The sequence below is a fragment of the Myripristis murdjan genome, chromosome 5 (assembly GCF_902150065.1).
Source record: "Myripristis murdjan chromosome 5, fMyrMur1.1, whole genome shotgun sequence".
In the NCBI taxonomy this organism is placed as follows: Eukaryota; Metazoa; Chordata; class Actinopteri; order Holocentriformes; family Holocentridae; genus Myripristis; species Myripristis murdjan.
The window spans coordinates 7726002-7732165 of record NC_043984.1 but is presented as its reverse complement, the minus strand read 5'-3'; positions in this window follow the sequence as shown (position 1 = coordinate 7732165).

The following is a 6164-nucleotide window of genomic DNA, read 5'->3' as shown; positions in this document are numbered from 1 at the left end:
CCTCTTCAGTGCTACATGACACTGCAGACAACACTCTGCAACACTAATAACTGGTTGGTTGCATGGATGGCAACATGAAGCAGATTAGTATCTATCATACAAATGGTTCTGATGTACAATGTCTCTGTGGCTGTAACCCGCTGTGCAAAGACTGTGAGTGTGTATCTGTGTGCATGTGTGTGTGTGGCAATGTGTGTGTTAATGACTGCTGACCCACAGTGGAGCTAATTGACCTTCACATCCTACTGCCAACCTTTGAACTGAATGCCACAGGTCCCCTGGGAAGACACACACACACACACACACACACACACACACACACACACACACACACAGATGATCTCACAGAAGACACACACGGTGCCACAAACCCACAAACACAGATACACACACAAAAGGAAAGCACAAAAAGGCATATATACACACACACACACACACACACACACACACACACACAGGGAAGACACATCATATTGGGGCTGACAAGCTGTCCAGGCTAGAAGTTTCCGTGGTGGAAAGTAACAATTCAGTGCGAGCTGGTCGCAGACAGCGTCCAGGTCAGGGTCTCTGGGTCACTTACACAACTGGTTTACATTCATATTAGATTCACAACAGCAGTAGATGGAGCCTACCTTTGGCTTAATATTCATATGTGATATATGATAATGCACTAAGAAAGGTTTTTATTTTAAATGGCAGAACTTTTAACATTGGGCCAAGTGATCATATGTGGACAGCTGGGTAAGAGAAAATAATATTGTTAAGATAAGAGCACATGAAAGAAGGAAAAACAGTCAACAATATTTATTGTTTTCTTTCTCACTAATTTAGCTTCTTGTAAGGTGCACAAGTGTAGTATATTTACAGGGAAGCTGGCTGTTGAGGTGTCAGATTTAGTCAGGTTAGATGGGTTAGAATCAGGGTTAGGTCAACAATAGGGTTATCACTATCAGCTCTCTCTCTCTCTCTCTCTCTCTCTCTCTCTCTCTCTCTCTCTCTCTCTCTGTGCGTGTGTGTGTGTGTGTGTGTGTGTGTGTGTGTGTGTGTGTAGTTATGTTGACTCTGAAAGACAACTATTTCCTGGCAGGAGGCATATACCCACAGGATTATTGGCCCAGGAAGGTAAGCATACACACACACACACACACACACACACACACACACATACATGGACGCAGTCTCAGTCACATTTTACAGTCATACATGATTCACACACGTCATCTCCTCCACCTCTTTTACACTCTTGTCACACTCTGGCCCGCTGACTTTGATGACTCACAGAGTGAGAGAGAGACAAACAGCACATCCATGCACTCCCATCCACACACACATACACACTCACACATGTATACACACATAAAGCATACATGAATGGCAGTAGGGGTTGATGGGTTGTGAGTGTTCAGGCGCTGCGTGACCTTGCAGAGCCAGCTGATCTCAGAGACGAGTTTCATTTGACCTGTGAAAGCATCTGGACACACTCCAACCAGAGCAGCGAGCAGCCGGACCGATCGGTGTCCTGTGAGGAACAGGCGAGGTTTAGGTGATGATGACAGCAAGATGCAACAATGCACCAAATTTCAACACACAAACAGTACTCTTGAAGGTACACAACAAAATGCCTTTTAAACATATATTGCAAGAATTGTTTACTGACATGCCCACAATCTTGCAATGTTTGCATGTTTACTCTGTTTAACCAGCGCAGTTGCTGCTGTTTATTTAGCTTCAGCTAATACTGTGACGATGGTTTGTTTGTCTGTTTGGACGAGATGGCTGATGACAAACAGATGGTTGGTCCAATCACCTGCTATGTAGAGCAGTCAGGGCCACTAGGCAGATCAGACACAAGGCCCAGGGGCCTGCCTAACCTTTTGAAATAAAAGAGAGAGAGAAAAAAGCTTCCTTTCAACAACAAAAAGGCAATGAGCAAATTAGCAAGAAATAAGCTCAAAGCGCAAAAGTGTAAAAAAGAGAAAATTATCAGAAAATGAGTAAGGCAGTAAATTACAAGATTATTTTAAAATTTTGCCCCCCCTCCCAAAACAAACAAACAAACAAAAAAAACAGAGAATTATTACACAGGGGGAAAAAAACAGAAAACTAGTAAATTTTATGAAGAATTCTTATGTTTATATTACAAATTACAATCAAATTACCCATCAAATAGTAACAATGATAATAATAAAATTTACCCAAATTTTCAAAAATAGTCCGGAGCCCGGGGGTAGCAGGGCTACCCTCCTGGGTTTCAAAGGGTTCAACAAAGTGGTGTGATTTGTTGATGTATTCATGGCGAAACACAAAGGGCCCCTGAAGGATTTTTAGCCTAAGGTCCTCAAATGTCTTGGGACGTGTTGAAAAAGCCTGCTGCTGCCGTCCCGTTTCCAAACGGTTTGAGCCCAACAACCCAGCCTTGTTTAGTGAAGTGGACAGTGGAAACAAAGTCAAAGTAAGGCTGTGGAAGGCATTTGTGGTGGTGCCCTGACCTCTCTACCCTCCTGGCTCTGGGAGCCTGTAAGGTTGGTGATGTAGGAGGTGGAGCTGACAGAGCATGATTGGAGTGTGTTATTCAGACCCGTGAACTCCTTCAGCTGGCTTTGTTTGAGCAGGGAAGAACAAACCCATTCAAACTTGGGCGTCACCAGATGAAAGCATCAAGACGGAAGCATCAAACCTGGAGAAAAGTTACGTTTTAATATACAATGAGACAGACATTGATTATCTGATGGTTCTGAGAGTTCCCTGGGATGAAAAGCTTTGCGTAACAAAATGAACTGAGGGCAAATCGCAGTTTGGATTGATGTTCTTACCCAGCTGCTTCTGTGTTTTGAACTGGTATGAAGAGCAGAGAGGGTACAACAAATACAACAAAAATCTGTCATGAGTTTGAGTTTTGAGCTTGTCTTTAATCATTCTAACAATGACTGAATTATGTAAAATGTACTGTAAATAAATAAAAAAAAAAACAATGAACATACATATGATCAAAAACAGATGAGATTAAAAACCCAATCCTATCATCAATACAGTACAAATTCTCAAAATTACTGATTATTATAAATGCCACATGAGTTTGTCAGTCTGGTGGTTCTTTGTGTTTTTAACAGTGAGCACTGATTGTTTTTGCTAAGGAGCAGGCCAGTCCTTTCTCCCTTACCAGGAGGAAGGAGGCTGTGGAGAGGACAGCGGCTGGTGCACGGTCTTGATCAGCCTATCAGTAGCCTGTTCTCGTCCTGTGTGTCCATCAGGAAGCTGCGCAGGGATGCCCTCGAACATGACAGCCCCTTCCTGAACCGCCTCCATAAAGGCTCAGTCCTCTACAGGAAGTCCACTCTTTCCCATCAAAGTGAGGAGATGCAGACGCTTGGAAGCTTTTTTCACAGCCTCCTCAGTGTCAATGTCCCCACTAAGCTGTTACTGTGAAAAAAGGGAAATTCAGTAGATCTGAAATCTGCAGGAGTGAAACAGAGGGCAGCCATATTGGCGCTCCTCCGCATCCTTCTTCATCAAAGTGTCCCTAATCATGCCTGGTTAAATTCACAGATACTGACTAGAGGTTTATTTTGGCTTCATCTGCCACCAAAATCTCTAACCTGGTGAGGTGACATGTTGCCAGATTTTAAGATACTTGTTTGTCCATGTTGCTCTTGCTGATTTGGGTGTAGTTGAGCAGTGTGAACCGTAATTAACAAAATACAAAAATGCAGCCACGTTAACAATTACACTTTTTCTACTGATCTAGGAGATGAAACCTAGTCCTGTTGCTCTCATTGCAGCTAAGTCCCTCTGAACAGGACCATCGTCTTAATGCCTAAATGTGAAATTAAAAGAATCCTGTTGATAAAAGCAAGTTTTATCAAATCAAATGCATTTTGGGGCTCAAAAGATGACGAGTTAATGTGAAAAGATGAAATGTTTTGTTTACCAGTGGTGAGATCAGTGACCTTGGTGGAAAAAAAAGGTTTGGGGCCTCTGGGGTTTGCAGTGAGGATTGGAGTGAAGGAACAAGGAAAGCAGAAGCACTGGGGTGGAGGGGTGGACGGTGCTTAGAGGGTAAGGATTAGGGAGGAAGGGGCTGGACGGTGTTGAACAGGAGGGCTTGGAGAGGACGGGCTGTGGGTGGGGGTGAGGGGCGAGAAGTGAGTGAATAAGGTGGGACTGAGCAGAGTGGGAGAGCTGAGGCCAGCAGAGGGCTTGGGGGAGTGGGCTAGGCCTGCCAGGAGGTGCCTGTGTGGAGGGTAGGACCTCATACCACTTTACACTGTGACTGAGTGTCTGACTACAACTTTACATGGATAGATAGATAGTTTTGTATATTTGTTCTTCATTTCAAGGTAGTCGTCTATCTCAGAGTTTTCCTACCATCTGAATCACTCTGTCTGTCTTGAAGAGCTAATATTTCATTCATTTATCGAGAAAAAAAAAGTTTTCATTATGAAAATGGTCAAATTTAAACGTAATACTGGTACAACACATAAGCTATTTTGCAGTATCAGCCTTGATCAAACCCTCGTTAAGTTGATATTATGCTGATCACAATTGTCATCACATTACATAAATGTTTTAATTTGAGAGGAAGTTGAAGTGCTGGGTAAATAAAACTGAGTGCAACTCATTAAGCACGAACCTGGAGAGAGGCTTGGCTCTCAGGGACAGTTCGAGGTGGTCTGTGGGCTGGCAGGTAAATCTACACTCTATTTGTGTATGGCAAATATTCAAATATTTAAACTAGCTGAGGTGGGCTTGATTTATTAGGTGGCCAGACACTGGAAAGGCCTCAAAAGTGGTATATCATATGTGATGTGAGGCAAGTCAAATAGCTCATGTTGTATTCAACCATTGTTTTGGCAGAGCTGTGAATTTACAGAAGATGATAAGGGGCACACAAATATAAAAAAAAAAAAAAAACTGAGCTCTGAGATGAACCGCAGAACTCTGACTTTATTTCCTCACAAGTCTGACATGATAAAGTCAGAATGTGACATTTGAACATTTAAGTCAGAATTCTGACGTTTGTCTTTTTTCCCTTCTGAGATTAATCTCAGAAGTCTTTTTTTTTTTTTTTTTTTTTTTTTTTTTTTAAATCTTTGTGCCACCCTAATCTTCTGCCATAAGTACTGAGGTTCTTGGTGGAGGTCTAAACTTTCCACCGCTGATTTGCACTCTATTTAAAGACATCAGCTAAAATAAAAAAGAAAAGGAAGTTTTAAAAAAAGAGAGAATAAAATAATTAGAACTACTACTTTGCCTCAGGAATTCAAAATTCATTCAAAATTCATTCAGTCATGATTGTAGGTGACATTGTTTTCAAGAATTTAAAATACAATAAACATCTCTTGTCCAACAGTTCACAAAAAACTGAGATGCAGATATTCACAGTCTATTCAAGGACACAAACTAATTAACCAAATTAACCAAACTAATCTACCAAAACAAATAATTATGTCTTGGTTATGTTGGCAAATCTAAATTCATGTCTCCATTGTCTGGGTGTGGGAACGTCTCTTTTTTAATCTTCACTCTGTCTAGCCTTGTCGTCTATTTTATGGCGTGGACTTCCATCTGTCTTGTCTTGTAAGTGTACAGTATATGAGCTCCTGTGTGACACCCAACTACCCCTCGGGGATGAACTTAAGGCTCTCCAGAGGCGTAACACACCATCTGGCGGCCATACTGGAAGTCCTCTGTGCCTGGGAAACCGTGATCCATCTTTTCTATTTTTTCAGCCTAGACAGCAATAAAAAAAATATCAGGTCTGTATTTCAGAACGACTGGAATGTAAAATCCAGTTGTGGAGGACGGAATGTAACAGATTTGTGGCTTCTGCTGCTAAAGTGACGTTATTACAACTTCCTCTGACATTTACAGTGAAGCAGGTGAACGCCAGGAGGGGGAAATTCCCTCATGCCTTCAGAGCGAGGGCGACAGTAAATTCGCTCAGCAGATCATCAAAACGTATCATCAACAGCTGGAACGGCTCTTGTTAGTCTTTCTGCTCCGCTCTGCCAAATGAGGTGTGAATCGTTTGATGTGATTTTATTACGGGCATTATGGGGTATCCCCTGCATGTGAACCACCACTTAAAAGAGGAGGAGAGGAGGAAGAAAAATGTTTGTTTTTTGTGGATTTGTTCTTCTTTTAAAGATAGGAGTCTATCCCAA